The 27,236-nt window shown below is 39.7% G+C and overlaps 1 protein-coding gene across 8 annotated transcripts in view; it reads right to left on the bottom strand.

Moving 5' to 3' along the window:
* CAMKMT (calmodulin-lysine N-methyltransferase) overlaps positions 1-27,236 on the bottom strand; it is a 427,573-nt gene that overhangs the window by 77,635 nt on the left and 322,702 nt on the right. The window contains exon 1 of one of the 8 annotated variants that reach the window (XM_086327188.1): positions 4,139-4,251. The exons of the other annotated variants lie outside the window; for them this stretch is intronic. The gene's annotated coding sequence lies outside the window, so the exon portion shown is untranslated. Of the gene's footprint in view, positions 1-4,138; positions 4,252-27,236 lie in introns of those variants that run through there. 8 annotated transcript variants of the gene reach the window in all.

Below are 27,236 nucleotides of genomic sequence, written 5' to 3' on the forward strand. Positions count from 1 at the left end.
CCTTGAGCAGGGCCTTCAAAATATACTATTCAAACCAAACTGTTGCTCTGAACTTGACACCACAGTTATCTTTCTGTTGAGAAAAATACAGAAATTCTAGAGCTGTTATTTTGTTACAGGCCTTTTCACACCAGGACACAGGAGTGTTCTTAAGTTGAGATCAAAGTGCACGGGCTAAGTTGTTGAGAGCGGAGAAGTCATCATGGTCTCTCTATGGACTCATGCTGGACTTCTTAGGACGGAAAAGAGATTTCCTTCTCTCTCCAGCAGCAAAGAGTTCATGTTATCGTGAACCCCATCATGCTTCTGTTGGTCCTACCCTCAACAAATGATTGAAAAAAATGGCTTCAAACCCAGAGAGCTGTATTTAGGCTGGACTATCTTTTTCATCGGTTTATGCTGCCCAGTAGCACTAAAAAGATTTTGGCTAAGTAAATACTATAGTAAAAGTCAAAATTCATACCACAATTGACACGAAAAACAACGTTTTGGAAGAAGATGAAATAGTGTTTAAATATGATGAGAATAATTGCTTCCTACTTTTCATGGATGCTTCAGTGAAATCTCAATTTATGAAGTAAGGCCTACAGAATTACGGGGCTTGCTTAACTAGTTACTGACTGAGCCTCAGTTAGAACTACAATTCCTAATACCTCACCGTGCCTCTCTTTTCAGAGTAAGAGACTTGAACAACAGTGTAGGAAAGACATGATTTGAATCTGCATTTTGTGAAAAGATTTTTATCTTCCAGGTGGAAATCAATGCTTGAAGAAATGAATCCCACTCATTTCAATTTGCACATATTCAGAGACACTTCACATTCAGTAAAAGTCCTTTCGGTTTCTCTTTCTCAATCAGCAGTTTTATGGAAACACTCACTGTCTTCAAACCACAACTGGTGGAAGAGGCTATAGACACATTCAGTCGCAGCTCATCTCATATCAGAACCTCTGAACCGAGACCAGGAAGCAACGTACAGTCTTTGGAAACCCGTAACCCCTTTCCCTGGAATTACAACAATTATGCGCCTTGCTTTATAAACTTGAGCTTCTATTTGTTTTCAGGAAATTTATCAACTAATTGGTCACTATTCTTACTTATTCAAATGTCTACATGTAATTCGTCTTGCAGTTAATCTGTTTATGGCAGATTCCAACCATTCTTTTGATTACCGGCATTCTAATCATAATAAAAGAGTCTTTTATTTTGTTGTGTCCAGGGAAGGGAAATCATGTAATGTATACAATTTCTACACACAACGCAGCAATGAGAAATGTAATTTTCTTGTGTATTCTCTTCTAAGAATATTTTCAGCGTTTCTGGATTGTCTCCGCACTCAGGGACAGGATTGAAATCTCCACTTTGGTATTTATCTGAGGCTGTGATAGCTCAGTCGTCGGCCGCCAAATGCCAAGATAGGAGGAATCTCATCATCCAGAGCCCAGCTGCATGATGGGCGGTTAATAGATATATCAAACCTTAGGATATATGCTAAGCTGAAGAGATGATTGGTTGGTTGATACACTGATTGATTAGCATAGGGAGAATGGGTTTCTTCTTGACAACCTAAGATTATGCTTCAGCTAAGCTCAAATTGCTTACACCTCTTCTATTGGGTTTAAAATTACAGTCCTGTCATCTAAAATCTCTCTTCAATGAAATTTTTACCATATATAAAAATTAAAGGGAAAAAGAAAGTAGGAGCACTGGGTAAGAGTAAATGGAGTAGATACATTTCATTCCACTGTTGTTGATTCCACTAGGAAAAGTTGATATGTAAATCCTCTTGAAAAATGTTACACACATTTCATAAATGATTACTGAATATTATACAATAACTCAGGAGAAAAAGTTCAGTATCTTAAAAGTCAGTGAATACTCTATTTTCAAATATACAAAAGTCAGATTTCCTCTATAGAAATATGAGAATTCAAGTAAAACACTCTATTCATCAGGTTTACTTTCTGGGGCACATAGATGCCACCCTTAAGACTTTTCATATTTTAACTGCTGGCATGCCTTTCAGGAGGAAGGGCGAGAAAGGGCAGATTTAATGGAGACTGTGGATTAGCTTTGTTTTTGAAGCAGCTTAACACAAGTAGCAACTTCTTTAATTAGCACTAATGGTCCTAAAGATAGTCACATGGACATCTTAAAATATTTGAATATTGTGGCTGTTTCCCATGCATGTGGAATCAGGTATGCTTAAAATGAAACAGAATTAGATGAATGAAGGATACAGAGCTCAGTTCCATCAAACTCTAAATTGACATTTAAGTGGTATTGAAAAAGCATCAAGACTTTGAACAAAAGGCCCACGTTTAGATCTTTGATATTCTTAGCTAACAATAAATTCATGAAGCATAAGCTTGGTTTATGATGTCCTGTTTAAAGATTCACTCTCATTGTACTTCGAATTAGAGGAGACTGGCTAAAGAAAGGGCCTTGCTTTCTCTCCCTCCTCCCCATCCCCTCTGCCTCCAAAAAAAAAAAACTGGTAAGCTTTAATTCAGCACTTTGAAGAACACCCCCTCCCCTCCCTGAGCAAATAAGGATTTGGTTGCCGAATCACAGTGGATAAGTGGTTCATTGAGAATGTTAAAATCTGCATTAATAAATAGGACTGGGCTTCTCGGATTTTCCCCTTCCTATCAGCTATGAGCGGTAGGGGATCAGCTGCGACTAAAATCCCCAGCTGAACAACCCACATACAACTGAGTGAGCAGACTTAAAACAAGGCCATTTATTGGTGACTGTTATGCAAACAAAGCGTCCAAGTCTTAGAAACAGATGTCAACTGAAGCATATGCTTACTGTAAACTGGAATTTGATTCTCTTTATAAAAATAGACATAAATGGGCCTTCAGAAAGTAGACTGCCTCTTGTTGTCTACCACTGCCTAACTTGATTCAGCCTCAAGCTTTTAAAGAGATGAATAGACTGATATGTGAGGGCAAAAGAATAAAACTTAAAAAAAAAATTAAATTGGAAATAAATGATAACATGTTGGAGCAGTTCCCAGAAGCAATTTTACAGATTTTTCTCTAAAAACACAAGACAGGAAGTTAAAAGCTTGGTGCAGGTCACCCATGGCATGTCGAGTTATCATTTCCTACCACTTAGGGTGGAAGAGAAACTGCACATTCGGGTGGCAAGTTTAGAAGCACATACTTTTTATCCTACTCTCTCTTTCTTTTTCTCTCCCTTACCTCTTCTCACATCTTGATGTCTTTTAAATGTCACTTATTTTACATGAGGCAGTTGGTGGAGACATGAGTCAACAGCAATCAGAACCATTATCCCCTGCAGCGAGTCCTGGTCTTAATGCATTGTGACACCTTTGCTGGCCAGCCACCGATTTACCTTTCTGCTTCTTAGGGAATTAAGTGGCATCATGTGAAAATGGTTGTGATATGAACAGCATGGGCATAACTGGTATTAAATTTACCTCTCAGCCTAAGTGAATTTTCCTCACATGTGACTAATCAAAATGAAAGCTTGTGGACCCAGGCTGAGCTGGCCAGCACTTCCCCACCCCTGGGACCGGGGCTATTTTGTTTTATCTCTTTGTACAAGCTGGCAGAAGTTTAAAGTGAAGGGGATAATCCAGTGCTGGTGTCTTTATGAAATAACATCCTTACGTGAAGAGGCTTTTAACTGTCTGTCGCTGTCCTCTCAAAAAAAGAGTGTGACAATCTCATTTTGCTGAGCACCCTCCCATGAAAAGAGAAAATAATAGCCGTGGCCGCCATGGCTAGTACTGACCTTACATGATCCATTATCCACTAAACACTTTAAAAGTCAGTTTTACATACACTGCAGGGGGAAATGAGGGAACTATCACAATCATTTTCACTTTAGTGAATTTGCCATCCATTTGAAGTCAGTCACTTGATATCCCAACACATCCAGCCCGTCTCACAGTATAAGGCAAAAGAAAACACAATTGATTAAAAGATGCCAAGCACAGACACCCTGGCACCCTACTATTTAAGACACTTCCTAGGAGCAATGGCAGTGGCGGAATGGCTTTGCATGAACTTTCCTCAAACTTACACATAAGAAAAAGAACAATCAAAAATGAAATCCTTCAAATTTTTCAAAGTGCTTGACATCCCCACAAAAATGTTTTACTAACCACTTAGCAGAGATCAGTAGGTGCCAAAGGAAGTGAAGGCAGAGCAATTATCATCCTGCACTGTCAGCCTGATGCTTATTCGCAGACAAGAGTGGCTTGCCTTCCGCCATGAGCCAACTGTGTGTGTTGCTGATAATAGAGCCGAGGTATTGCTAAACTGGTAATGAAATAGCACACCTCGTTTACTTCCAGCAACGTATTTGTGGAAGGCAATGAAGGCCGGAATATTTTCTCATCACTACAAGAATACTCAACTCATTGTTAACAATAAAATTAGTTTTCTGACAGGTGCCTGCTATGCATTTACTTTTCCTTAAATAGGAGCTTCCATGCCTAGAGTAAAACACTAATGGCATTGCTTTCCCCTTGTGGATAATGCATTGCTTCATTAATAAACCATCTAGAAGCCTGACTGGTAATCAGACTGTTGGCCACTTTACAGTCCTTTACTGTGAAGTTCAAAGTCTTGTTTTCTTCATTTTGGTAATACATTTATTCTTGAATCCTCTGCTCTGAGGCAAGTACATGGAGTGGAAAAAAAGTGAGGGGGAGAGATGGTTGAGTATGGCAGCAACATAATATAAAATAGAGTCAGTGCCAAATCTTGAGCCACATTTGTGAAATTTAATTTTACTATGTTAAGGGGCTAGGTGAGGGGAAAAAGAGAATAGCCAAACAAATGTGATTGCAATACCCTAAAAGAATTTATTTACCCACTCACTCCCAAAACACTTGAGTTTGAAGTTTTGAGTTTATAATTTCATTCTGAACTGCATGACCCAACTCTAATAAATCACTTTAGAGACAATCCTAATGGTTCATTCAAAAGAGTCTGAGGAATCCAATTCATAACGGAACGGAAAGAAGATTCTGTTAAGGTTCTACTGGGACCAAACCAACTTAAACCCCAGTCAGCCACTGGATTTCTACAGCTTTTTAATTCATTGTGGAGACTGGAGAACAAGGATTCTCAGGCAAAATGAGAGAAAAACAGGACTGAGGGCAAGACAGTTAGTTATGGGTAAATAAGAGTGAGTAGCAGAGTGCCATTTTCATAGAACATGAACACAGAATATTAGAGAATGTCATTCTTAGATCTCGTGAAGGGAAAGGCTGAGAAGAGATGGGAAGGGAGGCTATCAGAACAAAAACTCAGAAGACAACATACAAGCATTCACATTTACTCACGAGAGAAAATTAAAACACAAAACATCAGGAAGTAGCAAGCGAACTGCTAAATTACCCATTCGGTAGAATTGTCTGCTTTTGCTAAGCAAAAGAAAAATAAGAACTCCCAAGCAATTGGTCTTTAGAATTTGATTACATACTTCAGGAATGAAACAAAAGTAATGCTCCAACCCAAGTGTTTGGATAGATCTACCATCTTGCTGCTGCTGCTAAGTCACTTCAGTCGTGTTCGACTCTGTGCGACCCCATAGACGGCAGCCCACCAGGCTCCTCCATCCATGGGATTTTCCAGGGAAGAGTACTGGAGTGGGGTGTCATTGCCTTCTCTGAGATCGACCATCTTAGACATGCTCAAACCATTAGCTTGAAACTGGAGTGTGGTACCAAGGGCAGTCATGCTCTTTATTGCTGAGGGAACACCACCGTCAAGGAACGCTTGGTTGAGTTTGGAGAACTATATACATGGCTATGCTGGCACGTCTAGTACAAGATGGGGAACTAATGCCATCCTCATCTTTACTACCTCCTTTCTTACCATGCCAAAACATGAAAAGAAAGCATCAATCTAAAGTACATGGAAACATGCCTAGTTGTTACTAAAACCTTTCCCCAAACCACTCATAAAGATTATTTGGAGGTTTTATTGTTACTGCTAGTGGGTTTTGGGGGACCCAGTAACCCAGCTAGGTAAGAAACAGAGTTCAGGATCCATACATGGAATTTCTATCTTCAGTGCAGCTGGACATGGCCTGGCTACTCTGGACAGCTCCCTGGAGGGCAGATTGCTGATGAGGAAGTTGGGATTTAATTTGCCTACTTCCCCTTACTTCACAAACTGAAGACAGTATTCTGCCCAGGTGTCCCTTCTGCTGAAAATGCACAAATTGGCCTTTTTTCTTGCCATATTGTACTTTGGCATTTGGGTGGGGCAGGGGGAATATTTCCTCACTCCACTTATCCCAGTTAAAACTTGGTGCACTCAAAGTTATCCATTAAGTTCATGCCACTTCTCCATTAACCCCTCCAACTGCTCTTAATCATGGAAATCTCACTTTACTGACTTCAAAGCAGTCTTTTCAAAAATTAGACTAGGCTCAATATATTTTGCAGCTTTCAGTTGTTTTGTATAAAACAATTTTGATGAAGGAGTTTAATACCTGGAAATTCTTTCCAAGATTTTTTAGGAATTCTAAATGTGAAATAATGGGGCTTCCCTTGTGGCTCAGCTGGTAAAGAATCCACCTTTATGGGGAGACCTGGGTTTGATCCCTCGGTTGGGAAGATGCTCTGGAGAAAGGAAAGGCTACCCACTCCAGTATCCTGGCTCAGAGAATTCCATGGACTGTATAGTCCATGGGGTTGCAAAGAGTCGGACACGACTGAGCGACTTTCACTCACTAAATGTCATATCAAGTCTCAAGCACAAATATGAAGTGTCAACCCTGAACACAATCACTGTTCTGTGGATATAGAATCAAGGCATTGTAAAATGAGAGATAATGCTAAAATTAAGTGGTTTGTTTCCTGCAAGTAACTGAATACTGAAAGAAAACTCCTTATGAGGGAAGAAGGCTAGTGAACTAGAAGTAGGAAGATAGAATTTAAAAATTTTAGAGAAGAAAGAATTACTATTTAGTGTCTACTAAATGTTGGGTTCTGTGCTGGGCAATAATAAATATTAATCACATTTATTAATCAAAATACCTTACACATTGGGCATTTTTGCACAGATGAGGAAATTGAGGCTGTGTGAGATCAGGTAACTAGTTCAATACCTTCCTCCTTCTTCAAGCCAGGAAGTAGATGAGCTGAGGTTTGAATCCAACCTAAGCTCTTAGATCCACCTCGTTATAGAACCTCTTTTACAAGGACAGCAAGGCTGAAATGGGTATGGATAGGATTAGGGAAGCACAACTGACAAGACTTTATGATACTGAATTTGGAAAATTCAAGGATGAGAAAGGGGGCTCAAGCATGACTCAGAGGTTTAAGTCCAGGTGGTTGGAGAATTTGTCCTCATTAACAGCAATAGGGATGTTAGAATGGCAAGCCTATTTTGAGGATCAAATGATGATGGGTTTGTTTTTTGCACAGTGAGTCAAAGACATCAGAGGGATATTCTGGTGGATCTACAGGAAATATGGAACTGGATTCAGTATCAAGGTTAAGTGTAGAACATACATTTGAGACCATAAGGAGATTTATAACTTAAGATGTGGGATAACATCAGCAAAGAGGAGAGAGAGGGGAGATAAAACTGAAAGAATTTAGAAGAAGGCTTCCATAGGGAAAAGCTATGTGGACTGAGTTTTACTTGTCTGAGCCACAGTTTCACCATTTATAAAATGGGGATGATCAATGGATAAGTGATATATATTTACAGTGAAGCCATGAAATTAAAAGACGCTTACTCCTTGGAAGGAAAGTTATGACCAACCTAGATAGCATATTCAAAAGCAGAGACATTACTTTGCCAACAAAAGTTCGTCTAGTCAAGGCTATGGTTTTTCCAGTGGTCATGTATGGATGTGAGAGTTGGACTGTGAAGAAGGCTGAACGCCGAAGAATTGATGCTTTTAAACTGTGTCAACTATGTGGTGTTGGAGAAGACTCTTGAGAGTCCCTTGGACTGCAAGGAGATCCAACCAGTCCATCCTGAAGGAGATCAGCCCACGGATTTCTTTGGAAGGAATGATGCTAAAGCTGAAACTCCAGTACTTTGGCCACCTCATGCGAAGAGTTGACTCATTGGAAAAGACTCTGATGCTGGGAGGGATTGGGGGCAGGAGGAGAAGGGGATGACAGAGGATGAGATGGCTGGATGGCATCACTGACTCGATGGACGTGAGTCTGGGTGAACTCCGGGAGTTGGTGATGGACAGGGAGGCCTGGCGTGCTGCGATTCATGGGGTTGCAAAGAGTTGGACATGACTGAGTGACTGAACTGAACTGAACTGAACTGATGTACAGTGAAATATTACTCAACCCCCAAAAGGGAGGAAATTCTGACAAACTACAAAATAAACGAGCCTTGAAGACATTATGCTAAATGAAATGTCAGTCACAAAAAGACAAATTCTATATGAGTTGATTTATAAAAGGTACCTAGAATGGATACAGAAAGATAGACACAGAAATTAGAAGTGTGGTTACCAGGAGCTGGGGAGATGGGAGCTGTTGTTTAATGAATACAGAGTTCTAGTTTTGTAAGATGAAAAGAGCTCTGGAGATGGGTGGTGGTGGTGATGGCTGCACAGCATTGTGAATGTACTTAATGCCACTGAATTGTACACTTAAATGATTATTAGAAATTTTATATTATGTATGTATTATCAGTTATAAATAAATAAGATTTTTAAATGAGGGTAATAATATTTATATCCTAAGGTTGGTGTGAGGATAAAAGAAGGTAGTATTTGAATATTTGGCAAAACACCGGGCATATAATACATTTTCAATGTCAATACCTATTAGTCTCTTTCTTATCCTCTCTTACCAAAAGGAAGAAAAGAAAGGAGGAAAGAAGAAAGAAAGGGAAGGAGAGAAGAAGTCGTAAAGAGAAGTGAGAAGAAAACCAGAAAGGTTTTCATGGAATTCACAAAAAGATATATTTCAGAAAAGGGGCAGGTCAACAATGTGAAAGCGGGAGGATCAAGGGAAATGAAGATTCTGGAATTTGACAATTAAAAATACATTGATAACTTCTTAAAGAAGTGCTGAAAACCAGAAGAAGAGTTTAAGGGAATAAGACGTAATCAGCACTTAAGCTGAGGACGCAAGGAACGCAGATTCCTTTTCCAAGAGTTTAGAGAACATAGAGAAGAAAGATGGTGGAGACTTAAGGGACTGTAGAAGAAGAAAAGATACTCTTACTCTCATTTGCTGCTTCACTTTTTTCCTTTTTCTTTTTCTTTTTTTCTTTAAAGGCTGGTAACCCCTGAGCATGTTTGTAAACAGAAGAGAAGAAATTAGTGGAGAGGGTGAGGTCAAAGATGCCAGAGACAGATTAGGAAGGAGAGAAAGACGATGAGCACAGGTAGAGGATTCATTTTGGGAAAGGACAAAGTTGTGCCTTACTCAGGATGGGAGAGAGGAAGAGGCTGAGACTGATGGTTGGGTTTTTTGTTTTTTTTTTTCCCTAGTGGGGAAGAAATCATTACACGCCAAGAATGAGAGGCTATTAGCAGGGTAGAGAAACAACAAAGCTGTATAATCAACTCTTAATTATCAGCATTTTGGTTTATCAGCTTCCAATCTTGCTTTCAAGCAAGTTAGCACTTACTCAGCTTAATTACTTGCTTTGTTAGCATTTCAAACTCAACGTAATATAACTTTGTATTCGGCCTGCAGCCCAGCGGGGTAGCATTCTGACACCTGAACACTTAACCACTTCCGATGTTCTCGGGAAGGATTTACTGTAGGGCACTTGGGTTGAGGTTGGGGGCTTCACAGCAGTCTGAGAGACAAGTAGTTAAGCTTTCCAGGTGTTACCGACTGTGTTTTCATTGTGTGGAGACATTACTTTGTTCACAGCGATTTCTCAGATCAGATATATCTATTTCTTCAATCATTTATTCAACTAACATTGATTAAACCCCAGCTACATGCCAGAGACTGTGCTCTAGGTTTTGGATGCTAGATGGGCCCTGCAGGCACTCATGGCCTGTTGGTGAGAACAAATGTAAACAGACCCCTATCATACAAAGGGACGTGTACCATATCAAAATACAAATGTAAATAACCAAGAATAAATCACAGTAGGTTGCGTTACCATCTTGGATTATCAACCTTTCCTTCCATCTCAAGTAGCTCATATAATAATGAACTGACTATATTCTAGTCCACTCATATATAGCACCGTAGAGAAATGAAGTATCCCGATATATCCGATAGAAATGTCAAGTTTAGTGAACCCAGTCACAGGGCTTTCATGTAGACTTCTCTTATGGGGAAAATTCAGTTAAGTTCATTTTTTTTTTAAGTTAACATTGAAGGTTTTGGTGAATAAAAAATAACAAACGTGATTCAAACTTTTCTTCATTCCTTATGAAGTGGGTTTGCTGTGAAGATCGATGATTATGCTGGGCCGTAGGAAGTACAGTAAAGAGCTCCTGGGTGCTGGAAGCACCTGGGCTCTGGATTGTCCCACTCTGTGACCCTGGTGCCCTGAGGGGTGGGTGTCCTAAAAGGCTGCTCAGCTATGCTGGGCTGTTTGCCCCCACCTTTCTCATTCTTTGCCACCGCTGTTCTCATTTTCTTAGGTTAGTATTTAAACCATTGCTTCTCTTTCCTGGTTGTCCTCCAGTCTCCCTCCATACTCTTTTTTTTTCTTCCCCTTTTCCTTTGTTCTCATTTTGCCTGGTTTTTTCATCTGGCATCCTCCTGTGTTTCTAGGGTTTGCAGTAAGTGCTTTGGTTTGCAAAGCTACCATCACCAAGTCAGAACCTTTTTTTTTTTAACCATTCATTGTCCCAAAGCTTCTTTCTTTGCCTATGCGGTGGTGGTGGTTTAGTTGCTAAGTCGCATCTGACTCTTGCAACCCCATGGACTGTGTAGCTCACCAGGCTCCTCTGTCTATGGGATCCTCCAGGCAAGCATACTGGAATGGGTTGCCATTTTCTTCTGCAGGGGATCCTCCCAACCCAGGGATCAAACTCCAGTCTCCTACACTGCAGGCATATTCTTTACCACTGAGCCACCAGGGCAGCCCCTTCTTTGATTATAGCACTAACTTTTTAAAACAAACAAGATCATATATATATGTATGGAGGTGCTTTGGCATCTACCAGGAAACACACAATTAATTAGGATTATTATTATTCTTTGTTTCAGCACTATTCTGGTGTCTAAGGTTGCCTTAAGAAAAAATTACTGATACTTGAGGTATTGATTTAAATTACTAACAAAATATCTATTTACAAAACCATTACTTTTCAAATAAATAGTTACAAATAGATAAAATTCAGGTAAGCCCCAAACTGAACAAAACATTGTTAATGTTTAGTCTTTTTAAAAAATGACTCACAAGGTACTTGTAGATCTTATGATGCTTCAGAGTTGCAGAATCTCAACACAAAACTATAAATGTACAAAACTGCCCAGTATCCAGAGTTCGGTGGACAGTCCGGCAAATAAAACAACTCTGAGTTTCTGAAATTGGGAAACAAGAACACAATGCCCTCCGTGTTCCCAAGCCATATTCTCCAGCTGTGTCATGGTGTTCCCCTTGAATGAATAGACACTCTGCTCACGTCAAAGGAGACTAAATTGGAGAAGGTCCCTAAACACAACTAAAAAGGAGCAATGGCCTAATGGTACAAATGGCTGTCTTGTTCTGCAAACATAAATTCAAGGCGGGTGGGGGGGGGCGGGGGAGGGGGGAGGTCAGCAAATGTCAAACTAAGAGCAGCTTGAGGGGAAAAAAAAAAAATCCACACAAAATTATTTACTGTTTTAGCTCCAGAAACTAGAAAAGTGGCATTTCCAATCAAAATTGTAAAAAGCTCTCCCCACTCTACTTGGGAGCTGCGTTCAGCCTGGGCAGGTTGTCCCGAGAGTGGAATGCACTCTTCCCAAGTGTGTACTGCTGCCGTTCACCAGGCCTCCTTGTGCGCTTGTGAGCAGCTATCTCCCCATTATACATCCAAAGAGTAATCAGGGTGAAAAGGACAGTCAGTGTAAGAGGAAATAATTGCAGCTTAAACTACTCTTACTCATTAGGAAGCAAGACTCTTTGGGGGAGTGTGAGGGGTGGGGAGGGTCAGGGAGAATGGTATTGAGTTTTCATCATCCTGTCAGGGCAGGTCAAGTTTTAGCTCTAGCAATTTTGGCATGATTTTCTATAATCGCATTACAGTTAAAAGTATATTAATCACAGTAACTATCACCATCCTATGGTGAGATTAATACTTGCAGGAAGGACGGGAAAAGAATCTGAAGTCTGTCCTGCGGTCTGTTCTGTGTGTTTGGTGAGAGCTGCCTTTTGTCTTAGACTGAGGGTCAGTCAAGAACAATTGTGAAAATGCAACCTCTTTTTTTTTTTTTTTTCACTGTAGTCATAAGAGAAAGAGATGAAACAAAGTATTAGAGATGGTTAAGAAAGACTGGAGGGGTGAAATGTAAAGGCCCAAATCAGGTGATAATATTTCACAAGAAAATCTGTGAAAACTCAAGTTAAGCATAACATGTCTCTATACTGGTGGTTCTCAATCAAAGGAAGATTTTACCCTCAGGGGACATTTGGCAATGCCTGTAGACATGTTTGGTTGTCACACTGGGTGGTAGTGGGATGCTCCTGGCATGAATAGAGGCCACTGATGAGTAGAGGCCACTGATCTTGCTAAACACCCTCAAGGCACAAGGCCACCCCACACAAAGCAGATTTATCCAGTCCCCAAAGTTAATAGCACCATTGACCAGAGTATTTGCCCTAAATAAACTAGAAGGAAGACTTCAGTATTAATATTTATATTTGATTTTTCACTCTATATTCCTAACACCCATTTGAGGCTTTATTATTAAGATGCTTGTGATTGTTATGCATGTCCTAGAAAAAATACACGGACCATCACAAATAGGGCTGGATAGAAGGGGGACTAACCAATGATAGGAAATGATAGTGATTTTAAATGAAAATTTGAAGGGAAAAAAGGGGGGATGGTTTTTGAGAAGGATAGTTGGTACTGGAACATGATAAGACAGTGAGTTTGATTCATGATTTAATACTGTTTCAAAAATCACACAGCACCCTCCTAGAGGAGACTACACAGTCAGCTGATCAATATGACAGGGACATTTTAAAAGCTACCTGTTGGCTTTGATCAGAATGGCACCATCTATGAACAAGGCTAGCCTCCCCTAGGCAGCTCTCTGCACCCAGGACTGCAAAGGCCTGGTGGAGTCAACCAAGGCAATGCAGGGTCTGGAAAAGATTGGTAGGCCAAGAACTTCCTTGATACAAAGGATGCTGTGGCGAGCAGGAGAGGCAGGCTCTGTTTCAGGCACAGAGTGCAATCTCTTAAGAAACTGTGGAGGAATGATTGGCTAAAGGTGATGTTGAAGAGACAGAATTTCTCAGTGTGGCTCCTGGATCAGCAGCATCACCTGGGAACTTACTCGAAATGCAAATTCTCACCTTCCACTCCAGACCTCCGAAATCAGAGACTCTGGAAGTGGAACCAAGCAATCTGTGTTTTAATGAGCTCTCTTGGAACCGTACGGAACGGTACATGTAGGTCAAAACTGATCATGGATCAGCAGTTTCTTAGAGTTCAACCTAACAAATTAAGAACTTCTGGTTCATTAAGTCACCATGACAGTAGTAAAAAGACAAGCTGAAAACTCAGGGATCACTGTAACACATAACTGACCCAGGATTAGTATCCAGAATATATAAAAAGAATGCTTTAAAAACCAGTAAGAAAAAGACAAGCCAATAGAGAAATAGGCTGAAAACATGAAAAGGCATTTTACAAAAGAAGAAACATGAAAGCTGAGAATCATTGAAAGGAGCAAACTAGTAAAAAAGGAAACTACAGATGAAAACCATAACTGGATGCCATTTTGAACTATCAGACTAGCAAAAACTAGTAATAAGTCAGATGGTATAAGTTTTGGCAAAGATTTGGAGGAACAAAAAGCTTTCATTCAGTATTTATTTTAATATAAATTGATAAAACACTTAGGAAAGTACTTTGGTACTATCCAGTAAAATTGACCCAGTAATTCCACTCCTGCGAGCCCTACAGAAATTCTTGTACACACACACTAGGAGCCAAGTACAAGAATTTCCATAGTAGCATCATCAGTGACAGCAAAAAAAAAATCTAGAAATGACCCAAGTCTATCAATAGTTAAAACAGAAAAATACATTTGGTATGATCATACAGTCAGATCACACAGGCTTCCCAGGTGGCACAGTGGTAAAGAATCTGCCTGCCAGTCAGGAGGCACAAGAGAGATGCTTTCAATCCCTGGGTTGGAAAGATCTCCTGGACTAGGGCATGGCAACCCACTCCAGTATCCTTGCCCGGAGAATCCACATGGACAGAGCAGCCTGGTGGGCTTCAGTCCATACAGTCACAAAGAGTTGGACGAGACTGAAGTGACTTAGCACACACACTCACCAATGCATGAGGTACAAGAGACACGGGTTTGATCCCTGGGTTGGGAAGATCCCCTGGAGTAGGAAATGGCAACCCGATTGCCAGAAAATTTCAAGGACAGGGGAGCCTGGTGGGCTGCAGTCCATGGGGTCACAAAGAGTCAGATATAACTGAGCACATGTGATCATACAGTAGAATACTATACTGCAATGAAAATGAAACATACCCAATATGGATTATTTTTTAATCTAAAGATGAATGACAGGAAATTCCCTGGTGGTCCAGTGGTTAGGATTCTGGGCTTCTACTGTAGGGGACACAGGTTCAATCCCTGCAGTGCAGCCAAAAAAATAAGAAATGAATGACAAAGCAAGTCACAGAGGAATATATAAGTTTTTGTCTATATAAAGTTCAAAACAGGCAAAACAAAATATATTGTTTAGGGATCCATATGTAAATGGTAAAATCACAGAGCAAAACAAGAGAAGGATGGCAAAACTTCAAGAGAATAGTTACTTTGACAGTGGAGGGAGAGGAATGCGCCTGTAGAAGGACACACAGGTGTTGTAAAACATTGGTAATCTTCTATTTCAGGTGGTGGGGACACAGGCCTTTTTATTTCTCTTTAAACTAAACATACACATTATATATCCTCTCTTGTATGCATATTTCTCTTTAAACTAAACATACACATTATATATCCTCTCTTGTATGCATATTTCCTGAAAAAAGTAGAGGAGAATAAGAGGCAACTGGAGGTGAAGTAGTAAAACAGTACAGACAACTCTCTGGGGCATTTTGCTGTCAGGGAAGCAGAGGATCAAGATAGCTAGTGATGTCAAAGTCAAGAGAGATCTTTCTTTGCTTTTCTTAAGATGAATGATATTGCCATATGCTTTTATGGTGATGGGAGTTAATCAGCAGTGAGGGAAGTTTAGTATTGAGGGAATAATTATAGGAACAGACCCTCTGCACTTAGAAACCTTAGATCTTTGTACAGGTCATATACAGAGGCTGAAGCCATACTTATCTAGACATTTCATAAAATGTTCTGAAGTGGGCATTTTAGCTGTGGGAGAGATGAGACCCTAGAGAACTTTGCATCAGTTTGTGTTCTTGGACAGAGCACCTCCATTTCAGCCCACCCCACACTGGGAACTCCAGGATCGAACCATTTCCTAATGGCCCTTCCCTTCTAAATTAAATCTCCCAACTCTAGTTGGAATTGATACCACAGCATCTGAGACAGGGGTCCTCAACCTCTGGGCTGAGGATTGGTACCTCCTGTCAGATCAGCGGCAGCATTAGATTAGAAATACAGTACAAAATAAATGCAATACCCTTGAATTGTTCCAAAACCACCCCCCACACCCTTCATCTGTGGAAAAATTGTCTTCCACAAAATTGGTCCCCTGGTGCCAAAAAGGTTAGGGTCACTACTCTAAGAAACTGTTGACTAATCCCATAATGACTCACTCCCCTACTCATTTCTATCATTAGCAAAAGGTCCTCCCATCTAGCTCTCTCCTAAGGACCCTGCTTCCTTGCAGTCCTCTCAGAAGGAGGTGGTTTCTCTTTTGCCCCCTGACTTTACTTAGCACATCCTGGGCGTCAGTGGAGGAGGAGCCCTGGACCTTCTCATCAAGGTGAGAGTAGGTAGTGGCCTGGGAAAATGTTGTCAAAGAAAAAGTGGCAGAAGTTAGTCAAGTTTAGCGTAAAGAATATGAAAAGTCCAATACTATTTCAGTCTTTATTTCTTAAGACAATCAGTGACTTGATGAAACTGCCTAAAATTCTGCTCAGAAACACTATCTCCTACCACCCTTATTCAGATTGGACAATTTTGTTCCTCACATTTTAGTTTTTCCTTATTTAGATTAATACTTAAGTTAAAAATATAAATCTTTTAACTTCTTCTCAAGGATCAAATTTGCATTTCTAACTGCCTGAGAAACTGGATGTGAAGGCGGGGCTTCCCAGGTGGCGCCAGTGGTAAGAGAACCCGCCTGCCAACGCAGAAGATGTAAGAGATGCGGGTTCAAAATCCTGGGTGGGGAAGATCCCCTGGAGGAGGGCACGGCAACCCACTCCAGTATTCTTGCCTGGAGAATCCCATGGATAGAGGAACCTGGAGGGCTACAGTCCATAGCGTCGCAGAGTCGGATACAACTGAAGCAACTTAGCATGGGTTTGCCTTAGGAATCACGAGGTTCCTACAGTTGGAAGTATTCAATCAAAGCTAGAACAACAACTCATCTGAAGACATTAAATATCTTCAACAAACATTCGAGGGTTGAAATAGATGGTCTTTAAAATTCCTTTCTAACCTCGAAAGCCTATTAATTAAACCTACTTAATTGACAGTTCTGAAAGTCCTTGAGAAAGTAAAAAGTTACACACACACACACACACACACACATATATATGAACACATTAGATAGATAGATAGATAGATAGCAAGCTGTTTTTTAGGCAAAGGCACAGTCTGACCTATGAAAAGTACGATGATGTATAAACATACACGTATAACTGATTCACTTCGCTGTATAGTAGAAACTAACAGAACATTGTAAAGCAACTATACTCCAAATTAAAAACAAAAAAGTACAATGATATGATTTTTAAGGTGATTTGACTTCCCTGGTGGCTCAGATGGTAAAGCGTCTGTCTACAATGCAGGAGACCCGGGTTCAAGCCCTGGGTTGGGAAGATCCCCTGGAGAAGGAAATGGCAATCCACTCCAGTACTCTTGCCTGGAAAATCCCATGGACAGAGGAGCCTGGTTGGCTACAGTCTATGGGGTCACAAAGAGTTGGACACGACTGAGCGACTTCACTTTCACTTTCACTGGGCACAGCAGGGAATCCTGTTGTCATTAGAGCTACCAGTTGACACTTCTTGACCATGTTTATTGTATCACCTTTTGAAACTTAAAGAGATTTCGGATGTGCCTCATAAGGAGAAAACTCTGTTTATCTTCACTTCAGTATATCTGGAACCTAATTCCAAGGCCACCACCGGGCAAGTTAAACATTAGCAGCCTCAAATCTCCCCAGTTGAAATACTTGAAAGTTTAAGATTATTCTTTCCTAGAAAGAGAAACAGAAAGTCCCATTAACTACTGGAAACAGCACCATCATACTGTAATGGAGATTCCACCACACTGGAATCCTTAGTGTCCTTAAAGCAATATAAAGGCTTAAAGACTTGCTCACATCCATCGTTACCTGAAGAAAAATAAATAGACTACAATAAAATAAAATGTGTTGTTCTCCTGTACTAACTTATTCTGAACCTAATGCTACCCTGTAAATTAGGCAAGTCATCTAACTTTCATAATGAACCACCTCATGGCAGGAATGAGAGAAATCAATCTTCTCTACTCTAGTTATTGAGTGATATACAGATGATATAACAAGCCACACATACAAATAAAAATAATGGTTTAATAAAACTAGTTTATTATTACAAATTAGAAGAGTAAAAAAGCTAACTGTCCCTATATGCCACAACTAAAAGGATTATCTCTGTTCAATACATATATATTTAAAAAAATCTACTGCCAAAGCATAACATGGATTTCATATATCACTGCTGTTGCTGCTGCTGCTAAGTCCCTTCAGTCGTGTCCAACTCAGTGCGACCCCATAGATGGCAGCCCACCAGGCTCCCCCGTCCCTGGGATTCTCCAGGCAAGAATACTGGAGTGGGTTTCCATTCCCTTCTCCAATGCATGAAAGTGAAAAGTGAAAGTGAAGTCACTCAGTCGTGTCCAACCCTCAGCGACCCCATGGACTGCAGCCCACCAGGCTCCTCCGTCCATGGGATTTTCCAGGCAAGAGTACTGGAGTGGGGTGCCATTGCCTTCGCCATATATCACTAGTAGCTTTCAAAATACATTGTTGGCCAGATATTAAAAGAAAAATCTAAGCATTCCCATCAACTATAGTTTTTTTTTTCATTCCCATCAACTACAGTTTGAGCTTAATGTTTCTATGAACTTTGAAAGAAGGGTAAGAGGCATATTTAAAAAAACTTTAGCTCACTGAGATGACTAAAAATTGAAATGTGGGCAAGGCATTATTTCCTTTTCTTATACTGCCATTTTTTATTGGCTACATTATATTCTATACCAGCAGTTGTGTGATCCAGGGTCCTAAGCATTCCAAGACCCTTTTGAGGGTTCATAAGGTCCAAGTTATTTTAATAATAACAACAATGATGATATCTGCCCTTCTAATTCTCATTTTTTTATGAGACTATATGATGTATAACATTGTAACACTGATTGTAGAAGCAGATGGGAGAATCTAGCTATCTTCTATTAAGACAACATGCTAGGATGTTAACAAGACTGTGTGGTGATCCTTTCACAAAATATATAAATATCAGATCTTTATGTTGTACACCTGAAGTTAAAATAATGTTGAATGTCAATTATGCCTCAAAGACAGATACAAAATAGGTTCACAAACACAACTCTATTCTTTTCTTCTGGTGGGTTGGCCAAAAACTTCATTTGAAGTTTTCCATAACATCTTTCAGAAAAATCCAAACAAAATTTTTGGCCAACCCAATAAAATGTTTTATTGTTGTTTTGAAAAATACACTTAGTTTTCAGAAAAATATGATATTTGTGTTAATATAAAAAAGATTTACTATATAATGGGTTAATATAAAATAGGTTTTTAAAAATAATTTAAAAGTATTTTTAAATTTCTCAATTTTAATTTCATTATTTTAATATAAATATTGAGAGATTAAATTCACATAAACAAAAGCTCTTTGAGTCCTTAATAATTTTTAAAAATACAAAAGGGTCCTGATTAGAAATGATAAGAACCACTGTTCTACAGTGCTATGGTAAGATACAGCAGCAATGCATATTATTCTTCTGATTTTTGCTAAGAAAATAGAATGAAATAATTTATATTGAAGTAACTCTATGGATGGGTATTTGGGGTAAAATAGCATCTCAGTTATTGTCATATTTCTCCAGGTAGGTGATACAATAAAGATTTACTTTGGCTACCTGATGTGAAGAACTGACTCATTGGAAACGTACCTGATGCTGGGAAAGATTGAGGGCAGGAGGAGAAGGGGACCACAGAGGATGAGATGGTTGGATGGCATCACCAACTTGTTGGACATGAGTCTGAGCAAGCTCCAGGAGCTGGTGGTGGACAGGGAAGCCTGGTGTGCTGCAGTCCATGGGATTGCAGAGTCAGACACACCTGAGCGACTGAACTGAACACTATCATTAACAAACAGCATACATTAAGGGGGAAAGGGGAACTTTGCCATCTATAGAAATAAACACCATAAAGAAAAGGGAGCCTTATTATTTCATTCTTATTTATTTTCCATCTACTTTTGAAAGGATTTGTTACAACTTACAGTAAAAGATGAAAGTGTAAAATTTAGTGGGAGGGGGTAGTGGAGGAGGGCATGAAATGGGAGCAAACTATGTTAAGAAGCCCTATTTGAGGAAAGCCACGGTAATTAAGCTTGAGTACTTAGCTCCATGTGCACCAGCAGTCAAAGGCAAGAATAAAACGGCATGAATGAAATGGCTCCCACTGTTAGACTAGCACTTTAGAAGGCATAATCTTTCTTAGGGACCTGAACTTTGAAGACATTTAAAGTAATCTGTCATGAAACTCTTCACTAAGAGTGATGAGGAGAATGAAAGCAATAGCAGCCTTGTCAAAGGAGTTTCACAAGTTATCTTATTTTACAATTGAGGAAATGAAGTCGACAAGAGGGTAAACAGACTGCCCAAGGTCATACGCTGTAAGTCTCAAAGCTAAGATGTGTATTAAAGTCTGCCTGACTCTAAAGTATATGTCTTAAACACTTTGCTAATCTATCAACGTCTTCACATTAAATCACACTTTTCTAAAAGAAAATTTTCAGCATGCAGTGCAGAGGCAGCTCTAATACAGTCAACAAGGTCATCACTTATGGCAATGGTCATCCACTCTAACATACCCAATGCCCCCTTTTTACAATAACTATTTTGTATTTCCTTTGATCTCCTGAAATGAAACTTATAAACAGTATTATCTACCTATAAAGATATTTTTAATGCCCTAAACATGACATGAGGACAAAAATAATTCATAATAAACAATACATATATTAATATATAAATATGCAGGCAGGATAGTACTAGAAGATATTTGAAAGCAGTCAGATGCTTGCTCTTAAGTGCAGAATCATCTTGAATATAGCAATATCAGCACAGAATGATATAGGTGTTCTGTATCTAGGGCTCAGTTACAAGTAGCTTTTGCTAGCAACTCACACAATTTTTCTGGAATAGGAAAGTTCTGAAACAAAATGTAGTCTTCCTTTGATTTATAAGTAGCTACATTTTTGCAAAATTCAGGGAATTAACTCTGTACCAAAAATCATTTGTGTTTATATGTAAAACTGTGCTGAGTTCTCAACTCAGATTTTTTACTACACAAACGTTAGTGGAAATCTTAATGGTAATTGGAGATAAGGGACTGGTATCCTTTGATTCCTCATTCCTAGCCAGTAGCTTCTCCCAATAATGTGATAATTTAAAAATATCCTGCAAAATTAAGAAAACATAGAATTGATGCTTTCTAATTGTGGTGCTGGAGAAGATTCTTGAGAGTCCCTTAGACTGCAAGAACAAATCAGTCAATCCTAAACGAAACCAACCCTGAACATTCACTGGAAGGACTGATGTTGAAGCTGAAACTCCAATACTTTGGCCACCTGATGTGAAGAGCTGACTCACTGGAAAAGACCCTGATGCTGGGAAAGATTGAAGGCAAAAGAAGAAAGGGGCAACAGGGGATGAGATGGTTAGATGGCACCACCAATTCAATGGACATGAGTTTGAGCAAATTCTAGGAGACAGTGAAAGACAGAGGAGCCTGGCATGCTTCAATCAGTGGGGTCTCAAAAGAGTTGGATACAGGTTAGTGACTGAAATCAGCAAGACTTTAAGAACGACTAGCCTAGAACCTTGTAACGGGTATGGTCATGAATTACAACATCATAAATACTCTCCCCCAGTCTAACATGATCAAGGAGAACACATGATTAATTTTAAAAATGAAAAAATGGATTACTTTGGAAGAATGGAACTTGCTTCATGAATAACTTTCTTCTGGGAGCCTCACCAATTCTAGAGACACCTCTGATTGCCATGTGCATAATAATTCAACTTCACAGTGATAAAACTTGGATAATCAAAGGGAACAAAAGGTACTATCTATCAGTTACGAGCATGCATTTACAGACTCAAGTACACACACTCCATCAGGGGATTACAGTGGTATGCCAGAGCTACGTAGCACCACAGAATCAAACAGGCAGCCCACCAGGCTCCGCCGTCCCTGGGATTCTCCAGGCAAGAACACTGGAGTGGGTTGCTATTTCCTTCTCCAATGCATGAAAGTGAAAAGTGAAAGTGAAGTCACTCAGTTGTGTCCGACTCTTAGCGACCCCATGGACTGCAGGCTACCAGCTCCTCCATCCACGGGATTTTCCAGGCAAGAGTACTGGAGCGGGGTGCCATTGCCTTCTCCGATTGTGCAGTAGTTTGAGCATTCTTTGGCATTGCCTTTCTTTGGGATTGGAATGTGGCCACTGCTGAGTTTTCCAAATTTGCTGGCATACTGAGTGCAGCACTTTCACAGCATCATCTTTCAGGATTTGAAATAGGTCAACTGGAATTCCATCACCTTCACTAGCTTTGTTCATAGTGATGCTTTCTAAGGCCCACTTGACTTCACATTCCAGGATGTCTGGCTCTAGGTCAGTGATCACACCATCCTGATTATCTGGGTCATGAAGATCTTTTTTGTACAGTTCTTCTGTGTATTCTTGCCACCTCTTCTTAATATCTTCTGCTTCTGTTAGGTCCATACCATTTCTGTCCTTTATCAAGCCCATCTTTGCATGAAATGTTCCCTTGGTATCTCTCATTTTCTTGAAGAGATCTCTAGTCTTTCTCATTCTGTTGTTTTCTTCTATTTCTTTGCATTGATCGCTGAAGAAGGCTTTCTTATCTCTTCTTGCTATTCTTTGGAACTCTGCATTCAGATGTTTATATCTTTCCTTTTCTCCTTTGCTTTTTGCTTCTCTTCTTTTCACAGCTATTTGTAAGGCCTCCCCAGACAGCCATTTTGCTTTTTCGCATTTCTTTTCCATGGGGTTGGTCTTGATCCCTGTCTCCTGTACAATGTCACAAACCTCATTGCATAGTTCATCAGGCACTCTGTCTATCAGATCTAGGCCCTTAAATCTATTTCTCACTTCCACTGTATAAGCATAAGGGATTTGATTTAGGTCATACCTGAATGGTCTAGTGGTTTTCCCTACTTCCTTCAATTTAAGTCTGAATTTGGCAATAAGGAGTTCATAATTTTTTGTTCTAAGAATCTACAAAGTAGTAAGCATGGAGCCAGCAAAGATAGATTCTGAATAACAGAACTGCCTTGCTCCTGTGTTCTAATGAAGTGGTTCTTCAGAAATGGCCTCAGGAAAACCTGAAGTCAAAGGCATGATTTATTCAGAAAACACTCGATGTTCATCTATTCATGAGCTTAAAGACTTAGTTTAATTCCAAACTTGTGCAACATAAAACACAGAAGGCCTGACCTTGGCCCGAAATATATCAATGGCACAAGCAACCAAATTTCTGGGGACGGAAGGGAGGTCATTTGGTTCTGGACTTCAGATTCATGATATTTTTGAGGAGCCTAAGTATTAAGATTTAAAGCTCTCTCCAAATGAGTTTGGTGAGATATGTGGTCATTACATTTTGGGTTCAGTTCAGTTCAGTTCAGTCGCTCAGTCGTGTCCAACTCTCTGCAATCCCATGAACTCCAGGCCTCCCTGTCTATCACCAAGTCCCGGAGTCCACCCAAACCCATGTCCGTTGTGTCGGTGATGCCATCCAACCATCTCACCCTCTGTTGTCCCCTTCTCCTCCTGCCCTCAATCTTTCCCAGCATCAGGGTCTCTTCAAATGAGTCAGCTCTGCGCATCAGGTAGCCAAAGTACTAGAGTTTCAGCTTCAACATCAGTCCCTCCAATGAACACCCAGGACTGATCTCGTTTAGGATGGACTGGTTGGATCTCCTTGCAGTCCAAGGGACTCTCAAGAGTCTTCTCCAACACCACAGTTCAAAAGCATCAATTCTTCGATGCTAAGCTTTCTTTATAGTCCAATTCTCACATCCATACATGACCACTGGAAAAACCGTAGCCTTGACTAGATGGACCTTTGTTGACAAAGTAATGTCTCTGCTTTTTAATATGCTGTCTAGGTTGGTCATAATTTTCCTTCCAAGGAGCAAGTATCTTTTAATTTCATGGCTGCAATCACCATCCGTAGTGATTTTGGAGCCGAAAAAAATAAAGTCAGCCACTGTCTAAATCACTGATTTGTTCCATGTAAACATGCAAACTAATTCAATAATTTTTGCAACCCTGTTTTGGCATTTCTTTAGTTCTTTAATGTACTGCTGCTGCTAAGTCGCTTCAGTCATGTCCGACTGTGTGTGACCCCAGAGACGGCAGCCCACCAGGCTCTGCCGTCCCTGGGATTCTCCAGGCAAGAACACTGGAGTGGGTTGCCATTTCCTTCTCCAATGCATGAAAGTGAAAAGTGAAAGTGAAGTCACTCAGTCGTGTCCGACTCTTAGCGACCCCATGGACTGCAGCCTTCCAGGCTCCTCTGTCCATTGGATCTTCCAGGCAAGAGTACTGGAGTGGGGTGCCATACTAGAAGGCTCAAAATGTAAAAGGTGTCTGAAATTTACTCTAAAACCCCACTGTGAGAGAGGATGGCCTTCACATGGCTGTCACACAAGTTAGATCCTGGCTGGGACTACACCCGCATCAGTAAACTAGAACAAATTAGAAATCACCCATATCCTCAGATATCTGAAAGAGTTAACTTGTTAAAGACATGAATGTTACTCATGTGGATGTCAAGATGTCTGTTAAAAATGTCTCAGTCATTTTAGTTTTGTGGTTTTTCCTGACAACAGCTAGCCAAAAGGTTCCAGTTGCTTCTCCAGAGTGTTTGTGGTATTAGTACAGGAGGATGCTTACCCTCCCACTTGTTGGGGCAGAAGAGTATTCACCCAGTGCATCTGAAAGCTGTCACATTGTCTGAAGAGAAGTGTGTGTGATACCACTTAAAACAGGAACTTTTCTGTCAGAAGCTCAGTTCTGCCCATGCCAATTCTTGATGTAATTTGTTTTTTCTTATATTGAAGGCGATGGTGAGGGGATGAGAAGGATGTTACTGGCAAAAAACAAAAGACCAACAACAGAAAGCCTTTTCTGGAGGCCTTCGTTAATGTTAAAATTAGAGGGCCTAACGGTTTTCAGAGGGAGCTCAGTGAAACTCAGAGTGACTGTCATGGTGGAATGGGAGAGAGAGGAAGAGCCCATCTAGGTTTCCACAGCTATTTGTGTTTCTGTAATTTGTTTCACTGCAGTAATGCAACTTGAAGGCAACAAACACCCCAGAATTTACATTTATTATCTATTCTCACTATTAAGCACAGGCCTTCTAGAGATACCTGAAAAGAACTATTGCTTTTGGAAAAATAATTTTTTTCTCAGAAAAAAATTAGTATGTCTCAGAATCTACATTCATCATCCATTCTTTCTTAAGCCCTGGCCTTCCAAATGTATGTTTAGAAGTGCCATTATTATTACACAGCTTTTTTTTTTTAAGAGAAAACCAGTAATTCCCTTTGAGAAAAATTTCTCATAGGACATAAATTAATTATCTGATGAATTAATGAATAATTTAGTAAAACACATTACCTATTCCATCACAGCCTCACTGAGAGATAAACAAAATATTTCAAATAAACAACATTCCCTTATTTTCTTCAAGCAAAAAACCACTTGTAGGCAACTTGAAATAGTTTTTGTAATTACACTTCTCTAATGCTTTAGAAAGAACTCATTTCATAAAATATAATCTTCAGTGTTCTCATAGTGCTCTAATCTCCTTTTGCTTGTTACAGATTATTTTCTTCATAATATCACTTAAAAGAAACTAATATTTTGCCTGCTTCACTCCCCTCACCCACATAAATCAACAAAACTGAAATGGAAAGCCTTCTGACCTATTTTTAATTTCATGTCTCTTTTAGTTAGCACACACACAAAATTGTACCAGAAGAGGCTGATGTTTGCTACATGATAAATGAGGCGGGCTGGCTCCTCCAGATTCCAAGGCCATTAAATTACATATAAAAGATAAAGGTTATTGCAGACTTTATCAAGAAAATTATAATGTCATCAAGCTGAACAAGCCTGGTGAGCAAAGCTTCGCTCCCCTGCCTCCCCTGGGTCTCCTCTCATCCTAATTGGCCAGCGCTGTTCTTATATCCCATCTCGTGGAAAACTGGAGAAGACTCTTGTGCTCTTTGCTTTAAACACTCTTCAAGAGTGGCCTTGCCTGAACAATTATACTCTCATCTGGGTATAGATAATGCAAGACTTCTTTAGTAGATAAGTTCAGATTGTTGAAAAGCACCTGTAATGTGTCACTTTCACTTAATTAAAAAGGCAACACCTTATTGTTTATATAATCAGCCTGGAAATGGGTAAACTCAGGGGGGGAAAGATTAGTGTACGGTCCAGTGACATTTTGCCTCCAGCAAGAAACTGCCTCATGTCTACCAGCCAAACAAAGCATCCAGCTTTTTGAAAATAATGCGGGGAAACCGATCAATAATATTACTATTATTAAGAGAACACTATCAACAGAACAACATTTTAAGGCATTAAATTATTTGAAAAACATCTAAAATTATGGGTTTGGGAGATTATCATTTGTCCAATGTATTAATAATGTCCAATGTATTTGACAACTGTATTAACATATAATAAAAATGTGTTTATTAAGAAGGACCAAAATTAAGTGGAAAATCTCTAAGGACATTTTAGTTTCTGAAAGTTTCAAAGTTTATATGAAAGTAATCTTTTTGACACCTAAAATTTCCTTTTTTTCTACCCTTACGACTAAGTATATTTTAAATTTAGCAATTGTGCCCCTCAAAATGTTTTCTAAGAATATCATTGGATGTGTGAATCAAGATATATAAATAAGGAAGTTCACCACAGCATCATTTATAATAGTGAAAAATGGGAAATAATCTAAATAGCCAAAACCAAGGGATTAAACAAATTACGGTACTCTCTGCAGCCTTTAAGTATGGCTTCTAGAAATACTTACTGGCATTGAGAAATAGTCATGAGATAGGAAAAAAAGTCAAGTTTAAAACAGTGTGTAGTATATAACCCCATGAACATGCATTAAAAAAAAGGTCTAGAAGGATGTACAATTAATAATTAAAAGTTAATCTTTGACTCCTGGGGTTAAAAGGTTTTATTCTTCTTTATGATTACCTCTGTCTTCTAATTTTTCTACAGTAAACATGTATTGAGTTATGTAAAAAAATTTAAAGAAAGCAAGATAAATCAATTTGCCTTCATGTAAATGTTCATGAATTATAGACATCTAAACCTAAATACCGGAGAAGGCGATGGCACCCACTCCAGTACTCTTGCCTGGAAAATCCCATGGACGGAGGAGCCTGGTGGGCTGCAGTCCATGGGGTCGCTAAGAGTCGTGCATGACTGAGTGACTTTACTTTCACTTTTCACTTTCATGCATTGGAGAAGGAAATGGCAACCCACTCCAGTATTCTTGCCTGGAGAATCCCATGGACAGAGGAGCCTGGTGGGCTGCCGTCTATGGGGTCGCACAGAGTCGGACACGACTGAAG

This window comes from Bos grunniens, chromosome 11, assembly GCF_055505025.1.
Source record: "Bos grunniens cultivar Pamir isolate PY7600 chromosome 11, Bosgru_T2T1.0, whole genome shotgun sequence".
NCBI classification, from domain to species: Eukaryota; Metazoa; Chordata; class Mammalia; order Artiodactyla; family Bovidae; genus Bos; species Bos grunniens.